General features: G+C 40.3%; 1 long non-coding RNA gene across 5 annotated transcripts in view; it reads right to left on the bottom strand.

Moving 5' to 3' along the window:
- Positions 1 to 15,689, bottom strand: part of LOC121042900 (uncharacterized) — a 254,016-nt gene that overhangs the window by 13,633 nt on the left and 224,694 nt on the right. For all 5 annotated transcript variants that reach the window (XR_005796516.1, XR_005796517.1, XR_005796514.1 and 2 more), the window contains one exon: positions 2,909 to 3,025. This is a non-coding gene — a long non-coding RNA (uncharacterized LOC121042900). The remainder of the gene's footprint in view (positions 1 to 2,908; positions 3,026 to 15,689) is intronic.

Below are 15,689 nucleotides of genomic sequence, written 5' to 3'. Positions count from 1 at the left end.
TGTTTTCATCTTATCTGTCAATGCAGAGAGGAGGTATCACATGATAATTAAAAGGAAGACTGCACAATGCCTGCATTCATATCTCTTGGCTCCACTTCTAACTAGTGGTCAGACCTTGAGCTGTTTAAGCAATCCCTCAGTGCCTGTGCTTCTTCACTTGTAAACTGGAAGGAAAAATAAGGCCCCCTAGATTTGTTGAGAAGGTTGAATAATTCAATGTATATAAAAGTGTTTAGTAGCCTTATCTTTGAAACTCACCTAAAAGCTTTGCCTGGGCATAACCAGCCACTCTTTCTGTGGTTCTCAAAAAATACTTGTTATTTGATGGATAGAAAACAAGCAAGTGTGGCCAAACCACATGATTGCAGTTCTTTGAGCCATAAATCTTATTTTAGTTTATTTTTAGAATAGTTCTGTCATATCTTTGCTCTCCAAATATCTTCAACCAGTGTAAGCTGAATGCACATTAGAATCTTTTTGGAAGCTTTTTAAAAGTAGTAGGCCCAGGATCCCCCTCCTCCCTGAGATATTAACTCAACTGGAGCCCAGGCATCAGTATCTTTTAGCTCTCTAGGTAATTACAATACAGAGCAAAGGATTAGAATCTCAGACCTGGACTAGATGCCCACAACTGTTGTACTCTGAGTACATGTAACAAAGGTAATGACTTATGCCTGGGAATGACTAGGAAAGAGTGTAATAAAAGGGAAGTAGGAAAGGGAAAGGATTTAAAAAGAGAAAAAGGAAGGGAAAGAGGGAAAGGGAGAAATAGAGGGGAGAGAGAGAGGGAGACACACGGAGACACACACACACACACACACACACACACACACACACACACACAGCGAGAGAGAGAGAGAGAGAGAGAGAGAGAGAGAGAGAGAGACCAGAAACAGAGAAAGTAAGGAAAGAAAGATGGTCAAGTACAGCTAAAAGGTATGTCTTGATGACTTCTTCATACTCATGCTATGTGTTAACTATGTTCTTCCATCCCAATTGGGTCTTAGGGAAAGATGGGTATCCATGAACAGAATCTCATTAGAGAAGTGGAAATTCTATGCCCTTCCAGAGTTTGTACTCAAAATATATTTCAGCAAACATGAATCCAACAGCAGCACAGATTTGTTCTGTGGCTATTCAGGTAAGTAGTTCTAGAAGTTGTGTTAAAAAAAGACTAAGCTGAAAGTTTGGGGCCATCCCTTAATTCCAGAGAAGAAATTCCTTGCTCATCCTGAGTAGCACACAGGTCACTCTGGGGATCGCAAGGAACGTGAGTCAGAGAAGACAATTACTCAAGAAAGTTACCCAATCTCCTAACATCCGGTGGTGGAGAGAGGCTTTGAGTAACCTCAAGGTGACTCCCAGACAGGTGGCCACAGCACAAAGACATTTCCTATCGGCTGCAAAAGGATCTATACCAAAAATCATGTCATCACTTGAATTTACTTACCTGTTATGATTTAGAAAATCTTTTCCCGCTTATGATCTTACCTGATTTTTTTTTTTCAGGGGCAAAATAACCTTTGTAAGACACATGGGTTAAATATTATCCCCATACTGACGATGAAGACTCAAGTCTTAGGCAATGAGTGACTGAATGATAGAGATAATCCTCTCTCTTTTCAGAATGCACCCTTCCTTAAGAAAAGCATAATTAATCATGGTATAGATGATTATAAAATAAACAGTAAGAATTCAGCACCAGGAGGGCACCGGTGAGGGTCCATCTAAGAAAACTCCCTAAGGAAAGGTGAGCCTGGGGAGGGGTTTTGATACAGCAAGTTCCACTGGGAAATGGAAACTTAATATAGACAGTATATTTAGCCAGCAAAAGATTATATATAAGATACCACTACATATATATTTCTGGAGTGAACATGAAATCTCACTTACCAAATGTTCCCATGTTCAAAGTCAGTCACTTTATTAATACTAGTGACTGATTACTAAATATCTGAGTAGCAGAATAGGACAAGATTCTTGACATGCACTAACAGTCCAACTCTAACAACTGCCCTACGATATGGGTCTTTATTAAGTTATTCTCTATTCATGTACAAGGAGACTGAGACCCACCAGGCCAGGGCCCCACAGCTGGTGGACGGCAGGGCCATGATTCAGACCCAGGTCGCTCTGACTCCCGGCTCATGCTTTTTCCGCTGCTCTACGCCATCTCCTCAAAGCCCATAATTAAGCAAAATAATATGCTCTTCACAAATGAAAAGATCTCATGCAAGAAAGTGACGAGACGACTCGTTTGGTTGATGGGCTTCCAAATATGCGGCGGATCCTTTTTCTGGAAACCGCATTTGGCATAAGGGGGCCTAAAGTCCAGACGGTTTTCATGACGTAACTCAAGGTCTCCGTGAATGTCAGCCTTGAGTCTGAAATAGCTCTGAGACCTCCCATCCTGGCATCTTCCCTGCGACACCCCCCGGTGCCCCCGGCCGAGCTCAGACTGCCCACGGAACCTGCGGGTGGGTGAGCGGACAGTGCCGGCGGGGGTTTGAAACAAGGTACATCGTGGTCCCCTCCTCCATCCCAGTAACTATTTCCGACGCTCTCACTCCCTCTCGGAGCTTATTCTCGGCTCCGTAGGACTTCATGTTTGTTTGTTTTGCTTTCAGGTTTAAAAAGGACTCTTAGCAGCAGTTCAAGACTTTTATAAAATTAATCCCTCGTCACTTAGAGCAATCCAGAGGGCTGCTGGAAAGGAATGGCACTCTGCGAGGTGGTGCCTGAGACCGGATTTTGAGTGTGGTCTGGTCTTGCATAAAAGTCATTTTCAAGGTGTTTCTCTCTGTCTCCATTCCTATCTACCTCGTCTTAATCAAACAGCATGTTCCCTCAAGTCATAAAGTCAGCCAACAGTACACCCCAGGGTTCTCATTGCACCCAATGGCCTTACCTGTGAGCCCCAGTGATTCTGCAGCTCCAGTGCCTCGGCAGGTCGCTGTCTCCCCCAGTCTTCCTTGGCCCCGTGCCTTGTCTCCCTTGGGACCCTTTTCCTACCAGAGTTTAGTTTCTGTCAAATGGAAGCAATAAAAAGTAGTGAAAAGGGGCACTGGGATTACAGCCCTAAGAACTCGGTCTGAGTTTACTTGCCTCTGCCCTCACATTGCTGACAGACGACCACGGACTAGTCAGAAACTCCTGTTCTCATATAGAAAGCAGAGATCACAGTCTTATGCGTCTTACTTATCTCACAGACCTATAATAAGGATCAGGGGACAGAGTGGACAAAAAAGAACTCGGAAAATGTGAGGTAAGCATTAGTTCATTCACTGCCACTCCTGTGACTGGAGGCTATCTCTTTGACAGAGGGGAGGCAGAACCGGAAGAGAATTATTGTGTGTTGCCATGTGATGGAATAAGGTTCAGAGCGTCAAGGGGGCCTGGAGGAGGGATCCTGGCCGATGTCCGGGGTTTGGGGATGCAGCCAGGTGCCAGGAACTATCCCCAGAGGAAGTCAGATATGAGCTCGGCCATGATGGCTGAGTGGGTGAAAACAAAGGCCCAAAGAGCATCTCAGGACAAAAGACCAGCACATATAAAGAGCTGCTTATGCTAACGTCAATTTCATCTCCTAAGTGCCAGGGAGGGCACAATGGCTTCAAGTAGATAGTGGAATAAGAAGAAGCATGTTTTAGGAAGATGATTTTAGAGGCCATGGGGCAAGGAAAACATGAGAAAAATTAGTTTTTGTTGTTGTTATTATTATTATCATTATTATTATTATGAGATTATCTCTCACATGAGCCTGAATAGAAATTAAGTACGAATTGAGTCAAGAGTTCAGTTATCTAGTCTCTGCACGAAGGAAAGAGAGTGAGCCCTGGGGCAAGACTGGGGGGGAAAGAGGATTGGCCTTCGTTCCAAGGCCAGGTGACACCCTGGAGTAGGATAAAGGCTCCCTTTCTAGGGAGTGGAGATTTCTACTATCAGTAACCTCAAGGAGGAGTTGATGCTGGAAAATGAAATGGAGCCCGGGATGACAAAACTTACCTCTGAGCCTGGTCTCAAAGGAGTCTAGATAAGTTCAAGGACATCCTTTTGCAGCAAAAACATCTTTTGTCATAGAAAGACAGCCCTGAAGGCATACCAGGAAGCCGCTGAGAGGGACCCCAGGAGAAAGCACTTGGGTCTATCATACCTGAGCATCTCCATATCAAATAGCAGTTGCATTTCCCCCTTTCTCTTATCCCAGAGCCATCAACCATGTCATGAAAACTTGTTAACTAACTGGTCTCAGCTGGGCTGAAGCCTGAAGCTTGCCCAGGCCAGAACCATTATTCTGTGAGAATAATACTGTTCACTGAGCATTTTCTATGTGCCAGGAACAGAGTTAGGAGCTTAAGTGGATGACCTTATTTTCTCAACAATCTTGAGATTATAGAACTCCAGTTAACCTCATTTTACAGGTAAGAAATCTAAGGTGTAGAGCGGTTAGAGAACATGCCCAAGTCCCACAGCTGATATGAGGCATTCTGTCCAGAGATAATTCCATTTGCTGCTACCCTAGACTACCTCCCAGCTATGGCCCAAGTGAGCAATGGCCATACCCATGCATGGAGTGGATATGAAGGAGACTGGTAGTGTCATGGGGAGCTGTCTGAGATGAAGCAGCCATCATGGGTCCATGGCTGAAAGATGCCAGTACACATGCATTAACACTGGGGACAGAGGCAGATGTGGCCTGGTGCTTCTTTGACAGCCAGAAAAAAGGTCAGGAAATCTCAGAATGAAAACTAAGCCCCTGGTCACGGTAATGAATGGCACCAAGCTGCCAGACTTTAGCCTAACCAGTGTGGCCGTCTTCATGCCTACTAGCTGGTGAGCCCTGAGGGACTTCCAGCTTGCCATTGCATGGCCATGAGACCATTTTCACAGAGGAAAACATCAAGAAGTTACAAAGTGGCCCATAATCCAATTTCAAACTTGAAAATTCCTGAGAAAACGCTCCATTCTACTTGGGCCTAAACAAATTACACGCTGACAGCATGCTGTTTTTAGAGTCCTCTGACTTAATGTGCTGTTTTATTATCAACTCCACTGTTACTAATGGATTTTCTTTGGAACTCAATACTCGCAGGGCAAGGAAGAAACTAGCAGCAGCACCAGATGCTTCTTTATTTTATTAAAAAAAAATTTTTTTTTTACTGTTTATTTTTGAGAGAGACAGAGACAGAATGTGAGTGGGTTAGGGGCAGAGAGAGAGGGAGACACAGAAGCAGAAGCAGGCTCCAGGATCTGAGCTGTCAGCACAGAGCCCGACATGGGGCTCGAACCCATGAGCTGTGAGGTCATGACCTGAGCCCAAGTCAGATGCTCACCCGACTGAGCCACCCAGGCGCCCCGTCCAGATGCTTCTTTAAAGGCAAACAATATCAATGTCTACCCCAGGGGCCTTAGAGACATGTGGTTGCCTTCAGAACCAGGCCCAAGGGAGCTGTCTGGAGTCTTAGCCTCTCATGGGGAAGCCTCTTCACTTCCACAATCCCTGTAGAATGTTCCACAGTTCACAGATGACCCCACTACTGGAACTTTTCCAAATAAGGCAGTGGAATCTCAAGATCCCTACCACTCAAAATATAGAAATCCAAATTGTCATCAGCAGAAGCATCTGGAAGCTTGTTAGAAATGCAAGATCTCAGGCCCCACCAAAGACATAATAAATCAGAATCACATTTAACAAGATCCCCAGGTGATTTGTGTGCATGTTAAAATTAAGAATCCCAGCTTCAGATTACTTGAGATCTCTAAAGAGCAAGCACCACATGGGTTGTAATAGCCATATTACAACATTCACTTGCGTATGGGATTGTGCTGCTCAAATAATTAATGAATCCATTAACTACTGACATCTCAACATGTGTCCCCTGCTCTGCTAAACACTGTTGGTGATACCAAAAAAAAAAAAAAAAAAAAAGTCAAGATATGATTCCTGTTGACTGCATGCTTACAATTCTGTCAGAGAAAGAAAATATACACACGCTCAGAATGACCTTTCAGAAAAGGAATAATGACCCTAGCACCATCCTTCATAAAATAACCAGGATTCCCCAGTGCGAACTGGGTGAAGTCTACCCTACAGCAGAGCATCAGAAGCCTTCAAGAGCTCAAAGCACACCTTCCTCCCCCACCTTATCCACGGCCACAGCCTTCCCCCCGTGCTTTGCCCCAGCCACACTGAACTTGAAATTCTTAGAAGGTGAAAACCTTGCTCCTATGTCCATGCCTTGCCCTTGCAGAATGACCCACCCCTTTCTGCCCTTCCCCCTTTTTTATGATCTCATCATTGAATTTTTTAGACTTAACACGAAAAGCTTTTCTTTGTTTTCAAATTTGAGGGAATTGTTGCCCTTCTTGAGTATTCCCACTGCAAGTTCTGTTTATGACTGTTTCCTAGGTATAAAGGTCTGATTGAAAGAAATAAAAATGGTATATGAAACAGCTATAAATCATTAATGCAATCCATCACATCACCATCTTCACCTCAGACACACCTAAGAGCCCAGTCCCAGCATGTATGCGCCCTGATCCTTCTCCCTCAGACGTCCCTCCACATCATCTGACTGGTGGCTAAGTCAGTCCCTCCACATCATCTGACTGGTGGCTAAGCCCAGTGGGAACTAGAAGCTCAGTCCTAGGCCTGGGATAGCCTCCCACACCTTCTTATTTGGGAGACTCCTGCACATCCTTTGTATCTCATCTCAAATGCAACATTACTGAGCTTCCCCCACTTCCCAGAAGCATACTGGTCCTTCTCATCTCAGTTCCAACATCACTTCGTACCTGTCTCTATCGAAGAGCTTATCTGCTTGATTGTGTACCTTTGCTTGCCTGTCTCTCCCACCTGACTTAGTTTTTCTAGGACAGAGACTTGTCTTCTAAGGCATGAATAGGACTGCTTGTGCATTCTCAGTGTTCTGCAAATGTCTGGCACCAGATAGACCAGTGCTTCCCAACCCCTGCTAATTAATCATCAGAATCAACCACATGTCACACCCATATGCTTGTGCTTCATCCCAAAAGATCCTGCTTCCACAAGTCTAGGATATGGTTCGGGTATCTGTATTTTTCAAATGCCCCCCCCACCCCCCGATAATTCTATGTGCCACCAAGATTTAGAAACACTGCAGTAGGCCCTTACTAAAGTTTGTTAATGACGGAATTATCCATCCTCTACCCCTGAGCATGACTCCTTGCTTTTCTAGATAAACCTGAGGTCCCTTGATTGGGTTGCCTTGGTCCTTCCTGGCTAGATACACACCTTATACCTATTCACATCCTGATATCACTACACTGATATGTACTGAGCAGTATATGTACCTATGGGCTCAATTGTGTGTGGCCATCTTTATGTGTAATTGGAGGCAGACAAGAAAATGATGGATATGTAATTGCAGTAGAATAATGGCAGAGACCTTTCAGGCACACCTAGTTTTCCCTGTCCAATGTTCTCAAGATATCATGCCCATACTTCTATAACATCATCCCTTAACTTCCCTAGAATGAGCATATCTGTGCTTGAAGTAGACTGTGCCCCAGCTAGACTCCTTGAAGGCAGGCTCTTCTCTCTGGGGCTGTTACCTCAGCTCCTATCCCAGTGCCTGCCACAAAATAAGTGCTCAGTAGAGGTCTAATGACTCCCTGATTCCATGAAAACTGAATGTCTGAATGAATAAATGAATGAATGAGAGGATTTGGATTGATGGAAAGGAGGAAGAAAAGCATTCCCACAGAAGTGAGGATTCAGAATCAAGGTGTTCACAGGTCTGGAGAAGAGAATGAGCTTGGTACATAAGACAACTAGATAAGAGTTTTTGAAGATAGCTCCTCCTCTTTGGAGAAAGTCGGAGGCCTCTGTTGTTCCTTCCCATGGGATTTCTAATAATGGACTGTTGTCCTGTGCAGGAGGGAGGTGTCCTGGGAGTCAAGCAGAGTTATTCCTAACTCTGCTATAGGGTTTCTGTGTTGCTATCAATAAAGGGAAGAAAGAAAATGAAAGAGAATATTTACTTAGTATCTATTTTGCCTCTGACGCTTTGCTTATGTTGTTTCCCTGGATAGCGAGGACAGCTTCTTGTGCTATTACTGCCACTTGTCTGGTGATGGAAATTAAAGTAAAAGAGTTTAAATGACTCTGACAACTTGTTCTTTTCCCTGTGTACTTTGCTGCTTCCATTCACTTAAGCTATCTGGGCCTCAGTCTGTACTTGAAAATGAATGGATTGTGTTACATGATGTCTTAGGCCTTTTTAGTTCTAAAACCAATGGGTTTACCTTATTGTGGGGTTTCTCAACCTCGAGGCAACTTCCTTTGAAGCCTGTCTATTACTTAGTACTACCCTATGTACCATTCAATAATTGTTTACTGAATGCAAGAATTGAGTTTAATCACCTGGGCAGCTCTGAGAGATAAAGACAGTATAACATTTTGCTCTAGTTAAAAAAGGTTTACTCACCATCCCTAAGCAAACTGCATATTCCTGTTTCTTCACTTTTGTTTGTAATTTGCTGTCCACTTATCAAAATGCTACTCTGTCTTCAAAGTCTAGCTCGATTCTCCTCCTCCACCAAGGCCTCTCTGGCTGCCAATGAACCAATCAACATGGAAAGGAGGATGGGATTATCACAGTTAATCTGGGGATGGAGTCAGTCACATCTAAACCTTGGGCTATTCCATAGTCAGGGAACGATGATGGGAGGCTACCTCAGGGTCCGATATATTTCCTCAAGGGGATTTAAAGAAAGAATAGTTGAAAATTGTTCTTCTCTAGACTCTCCGGGCTTCAAAGAACCCCACTATTGCCTTAGAAATAAAATGACTATATCTAGTTTTAAAATTTATATCACCTGTAGCTTTTAGAATTCTTCACGGACTTTTCACAACCAACCTCTGCCGTCACATACCATTGAACTTGCACACACCCAGCTTCCTTACATAGAAGGCATCCCTCTGCCTGGGGTAGTGGTGGAAAATTCCTGAAGAGGACTGACTTCATGCATTACATCTCTGCCTGAGGATGTCCTAAAGAGGCCAGGTCACTATCCGTGCAAGCAGAATCGCCTGCCTTATGGAAACATTTCTTCCTTTTAATGCACCTTTGTTCATTCTTAGTAAAACAAGATGGACGTAGCATTACGTACCTACAACCAACAAAACTGAAGTGCTTACTCCCACGTACACACGTGTATTATGATCTCTGACATTCAACATAGATGACTAAGTAATATGTTAAATATTCTGGCTCAACGTGCTATATGAATCATAGTGCACAAAGCTCCTGAGAACTTTAAAATCAGACAATAATTTTTTGTTATCATTTAACATTTGCTTACTTCTATATCCCTGATACACGGCCCAATGACAAAACGAGTCATTCAGTAAATATTTGTTGACTAAATACAACAATCAATGGATTCATCTCTATTTCTTTTATTTTCTCTCCCCTAATATGACTCTGAAAATGTGTCATCAATATAATAAACACATTAATTTAATACTGGAAAACCTGAGTCACATAATGGAAGAAACCTGTGTCCCCAGGGCTTTGCTAATGTTTCTGTAGTAATTCTTGCAATTAATCTGTTTTTACACAGCTCTCTCCTCCACTGGACATGTGTTTTTTAAGGGAGGTGACTGTCTTACTCATCTCTGTATCATCAACATTTATTACAGTGCCCAGCTCATAATAAGTTTAGTAATTGTTTGTTAAATGAGTGAGTAAATATATTTCTAAAATGATTGCTGTGCCTCCAGTGACTTCCTGGCCCCTCCTCATCCCTGTTCTAGTATTTTTTTTTTTTTAGAATTCTCAGCTACTTCTCTGTTATATTTAGACAAGCAGCTTGTGGGAAAATTAAACCCCTCTTACAAAAAGTAGAAACTCCTGATAGAAATAATTTTTAAATGCCTTTTAAATCACAAAATTATAAGGCTTGAAGGAACATCACAAATCTTTCAAACATAGGGGTGCCTGGGTGGCTCAGTCAGTTAAGTGGCCGACTTCAGCTCAGCTGACGATCTCACCATTTGTGAGTTTGAGTCCCGCATCGGGCTCTGTGCTGACGGCTTAGAGCCTGGAGGCTGCTTCGGATTCTGTGTCTCCCTCTCTCTCTGCCCTTCTCCAGCTTGCACTGTCTCTCCCTCTCAAAAATAAATACACGTTAAAAAATTTTTAAAAAAACAACAAATCTTTCAAACATAAATCTCAAGAAAGTTCCCTAGCAATAAGGTGAAATTGGTATAGCTTTTTTTACAAAGAATATGTGAGATACATTAAAAATGAATACTTACAAAAACATATGAACAATCATTACACAGGAGAAATGAACACACAAGGGATAAACATATAGAAAACCTTTCGTATGGGTGTTGGTAGGGAGTGGACGAGGGGTAAAAGAGCTCTCAGGCCCTGTTTATAGGAGGACAGGCTGGAGCTGCCACTCTAAAGACCCAAATGGCATTAATGGCTTTATAGGCATATAACCCAAGATCCTGAATGAATACCCCAAAGAAGTTCTTCCATAACAAAGGAGAAACGAAGAGAATTTAGCAGCGAGTCAGAGGCAATCTGAACATCCATCTGTTGGAGCATGAATAGGTAAAATATGATACACAGACCCCAGGAAACTTCGTATTGCAGTACAAGCTACAAATCAGATGTTCACACAGCAACAGTACTTATTGAGACACATGATACAAAATCACTTATGTAAATGAATCATATATGTACATGAAACAAATGATCTTTTTCAATAACATACACAATAAAAAACAAAGCAACCCACTTTAAATACATGATGATGGCAACCTATCATGGGAAGGGGTTAGGAATATGGAATAACAATAGTGATAACTGGGAACAAATAAGTTTAAAATAAGAGGGAGCCCACATGGCCCATAGATGACATGAACTAAGCAATGTAATCAACTCAAGCCCAATACAGGAGGTCCAACAGAAAAAATTAAATGAAAAGAAAATGTTAGAACTTGCTAGTAATAAAATTAAGGTAAATTAAAACCAAAATAATAAAAGATGTATTTCACTTGAACCAGCAGCTCCGTTTTTGTCCTTATTCAGGATAAATAATGATCAGCACAGCTATTTAACTTTAATTCTGTAAGTATAATCCAATATAATTAAGCAAAAGAAAAATTAAAGGTGTAAAAATTAAAAATGTTGTATTTATTATTTTATTGTATATTTGAAAAACCAAAGAGAAACTGAAAAAGTTTTTTTCATTTTTTGTAGGTTTTTTTGGGATAATTAAAAAAATATATTTATTTTAGAGAGCACAAGAGCATGAACAGAGGAGAGGGGCAGAGGGGGAGAGAGAGAGAGAGAGAGAGAGAGAGAGAGAGAGAGAGAGAATCTTAAGTAGACTCCATGCTCAGCCCAGAGCCAAACATGAGGCTCAGTCCCATGACCCTGGGATGACTTGAGCTGAAATCAACAGTTGAACACTCAACAGACTGACCCACCCAGGTGCCCGGGTAATTTTTTTATTACAAAGAACAAACAAATTTGCCAAGAAAACAGGGTGCACATTTCAAATCTATAAATTAGTAGCCCTTCAGTTGGAATCAACACTAGTTTGTGGGTATAAAGAAAAAAGACTCCATCCACAATGGAATGACAAAAACAAACTTACCATTAGTGTTTAAGATCTAGATAAAGAAAACAGTAACATTCTTCTGAGACAAAGAGAAAACGTGTTCAAATGACAAAGCATGCCATGATCCTGGATGGAGAAAACCTATGTCAATTCTTTCTAAATCAATCTATATGTGTAGTGTCATTTTACTGAATATACCAACAGACTTATTTGAGAAACAAAGAGCTGATTTCAAAGCCAATACAAATGAATAAATAATAACATCCAAGTAAATTCTAAAAAGGAAGAATATTGAGAAGGGACAACCCTTAATGTTAAAATACTGTATAAAGCAAAATTATTTGGAAAGATCATAGATCATAGATCATAGCTACATGAATAGACACACCCGGGAAACAGAAAACAACTCAAATAAATGGTCCCAGATGTACACAGGGATTAAGTATAAGATAAAAGTGGCTTCAAATCAGTAAGGAATAGAAAGATTATTCAACAAATGGTACAGAATAACCAGATGGCTGTGTGAAAGAAAAGACTAGTTGGATCAACAGTATAATTTAAAAATGAAATTTAAGAGTACAAGAAAACATTGTAGTGATTTTTGATAAATAGTCTCTAAGTGGAAAAGGTCTTCCTAAACATGACCAAAAAAACAACAAACAAACAAACAAACAAAAAAAAAACCAAAAAACAAAAAAACCCCACACCAGATGTAATGAAACAAAAAAAAAAATGTGAAAAATTGACAATGAAAAATTTTGGCATAGCAAAGCCCACAGTAGCCAAAATCAGAATTCTCAAGGGCAAAGTGAGAAAATATTTGCAATTTATATCTTAGGAAATGAGGACCCACTTCCCTAATATATAGTAAAAAAAAAAACAAACTCCCATAAACATTAAGAAAAAGATCAACAATCCAATAGAAAAATTAAAGGGATGTTTCAAGAAAAAATAATAGCCCTTAAACATATGTAATTATGTTCAAACTTTTAAGACAATAAATACAAATACAAATTACAGTGAGATACCGTTCCCACTCATCATATTAGGAAATACATTAAAAATGTGTTACTACATGGGTTGTGAAGAATGTGGGAACAGCCACTTTCCTACACTGATGGCAGGAATGTAAACTGGTGGCACCTCTAGGGAGGACAATTCATCAGTAGCTATCAAAATTACAACTGCCAAGTATTTTTGACACAGAAATACCACATCTACATATTCCTCTACAAATATACTTGCACAAGTATATTCACTGTTGCCGTATTTATAAGAGCAAACGATTGAAAACTATGTTTTTTCCAATACTCCACTGAAAATTTTTTCTCTTTATTGCCTTGGGCATGGTTAACAATGTTGATTTTCAAGTTAGTCTCTGAATTTCTGGGACCCCTCTGGATCTGTGTTTATTTCCTATTGTTTCTATTAATTTTTCTTTGGCTTTCTTTGGCTTTCTTGGTTGGTTTGGGTGGCTGGGACTTTCTATTTGTAAAACTGTTTCTAAAAATAATGGGAAGCCATCTGCGGTTCTATTCCAACAGAGAAGATTTACCTTTGCTTCCACCAAGAGCTATCAGCAATCTTGAATCATCTCAATCCAATTTCAGAAATTAGGAAGATGTGATCAGTCCCCATGAGGGCTTGTCACTTGGGGTTCATTCATTCCTCAGGTTCATCCCTTTGCAGTCTCAGCCCAAAGTTGAGAGGTCACCTTGGAGTGTCCATAACTCCTTCTCGTCCCATGAGGTTGTCATGAAGTCCTCAGCATTTTTTTCATTCAGGTATAAAGCACCCTCAGAGGCTGGGCTCACTCACAGTCCTGGATTTCCATTCCCCTCAGCTCCTAACCAAGTAATTCCTGACTCTCTTTTTAACCCTCTACTATCTTCAGGTAGACATTTTTTTTTTTTTTTTTTTTTAAACATTTAGCTAGCTTTTCTGGTTGTCCTAATGGTTTTTTATTCCATATTATCTTTCATGATGACCAGGGACAAAATTCCAAAAAAAACCCATAGGTGTTCTTCAATCAATAAATTATGGTACATTTATACAACAGAATAAATTATTGCATATTTATGGGTAAATAACATTATGGTTAAATAACAAAAGTGTTAAGTCAATTACGGTACATTTACACAAATACAATGCTATTTGGCTACAGAGACTTTTAGGTGCTGATATAGATGAATCTTCAAAATATATTGCTTAGTGAAAAAGCAAGGTACAGAGCAGTGGATGTGGTATGCTATCATACCATATTATATGCTAGAGGTATGCTATACCTCTAGAAGGAGTCAAAATAATTGAATACTTAGATTGTTTGGGGCCTAGAAAAATGTATAGCCAAGGCATGGAAGTGAGAAGAAAATTCTTCATTGTTTTTATCATTTTATACATTTGAATTTTGACACCGGTAATATATTATCTGTTTGATATAAAAGATAAAATAAACATCAAATGATAAAAAATGGGTAAAGCTATGTGCATGAACCTGTTTGTCACCGCAGTACTTACAATAGCAAAAAATTAAGGCAAACTAAACGTTCGACTGTAAGAAAATAGTTATGTCGGGTGCCACTGATGGCATCTTCTGCAATGATATTAAAAATAAATAGGGAAGTTATGGAGAAGCCTGGATACACTACTTTTCTACTGCTGTGTGATAAATGAACACAAACTTAGTGGCATGAGACATCATTTATTCTCTCATAGTTGTAGAGATCAGAAGTCTCTCCCGATAAAGCTGGGTTCTCTGCTCAAGGCTTCACAAGGTTCAAATCGAGTTGTCAGGTGCGCTGAATTCTCATCCTAGAACTCTGCCTACCTCAATGGAAAATGCATTATCATTAAAGAAAGAAAAGAATGATGAGTCTTAAACATATGCAAAGATATTCAATCTTACTAGTAAGAGAAATTACACTGAAGTACACTTTTTATCAGTCAGACAAAAAGTTTTAAAAATTTGGTAACACGTTCAATTGGAAATGGTATATGGAGAGCATTGCTTTCTTACATTATTCTAACTTGTATTAAAATATTGTATACAGAAATATACATAAACTATGATAACAACCAGGTAAAAATAGGTGTGTGTGTGTGTGTGTGTGTGTGTGTGTGTGTGTGTGTGTGTGAAAGAGAAATAAAAGGGAGGGTACAAAAATGTTAATAGTCACACAAAAGAATTTGTGTCACTTAATTTTTCATTATTTTTGAGATTTTTAAGTAAGGTTATTATTTTCTTCTATCATTAAAATTGTATTTAAAAGGAAGAACAGTAACTTTTTCAGTCTGTTTTTACCACTGCACACACAAAAAAGAGTAGATTTATTGCAGTGTACCAGATCATTGCTATTTGCTGGTATTGCTGAGATTAGGACATAGGTCCCCAACTCTGGGTCCTCATGTGCTATGTTGTCCAGTCTCTTGCTGGAAAACTCCAGGCATACGAGACTATGACAATTATGGAATGCATGTTATTTCCTGTGTGCTCACTACTTGCTAGGTACGTTTATGTGCAGTTAACCCTCATGACAATCCTATACGATAAGTATTATTTCATAGTGTCACTGGGTTTTTAATTGCAGCTCTGCTCCAGAAAAACTGAGGGACTTGGCAAGGATTCCACCCCTCCTCGCTCAGTTTCCTCCTTTATAAAATGGAACAAGAGTCATAAGAGTTGTAACTAAAATGAGCCAGATACCATTAATAGCCTACCTGTATCCTCTCAGCACTTAACCACACCCATGCATGCTTAGTTAGCTTCCAACTGGCAGCACCTATGACTTTTTACCTGAGGTTTTCCTCTGACCAGGAAACCCCTTCTATTCACATGTGGGAAAGTCTAGAAGCCTTCTACCTTCCTCCAACAGCTCTTAATCAACGAATAACTGTGGCGTGCATACATAGTCCCTGAGCTACCTCAGACCCTGGGCAAAATGACTGAAGTGCTTGTTCTATTCAATTTCCCATTGTTCTACTTACCCCCAGAGTAATCCCTTGACAATATACTTTCTTTTTCTTTCTTTCTTTCTTTCTTTCTTTCTTTCTTTCTTTCTTTCTTT

The sequence above is a fragment of the Herpailurus yagouaroundi genome, unplaced genomic scaffold (genome assembly GCF_014898765.1).
Source record: "Herpailurus yagouaroundi ecotype Mexico unplaced genomic scaffold, PumYag 186, whole genome shotgun sequence".
Classification (NCBI taxonomy): domain Eukaryota; kingdom Metazoa; phylum Chordata; class Mammalia; order Carnivora; family Felidae; genus Herpailurus; species Herpailurus yagouaroundi.
The sequence above is the reverse complement of the archived record's forward strand: the minus strand, read 5'-3'. Positions and strand labels throughout refer to the sequence as shown.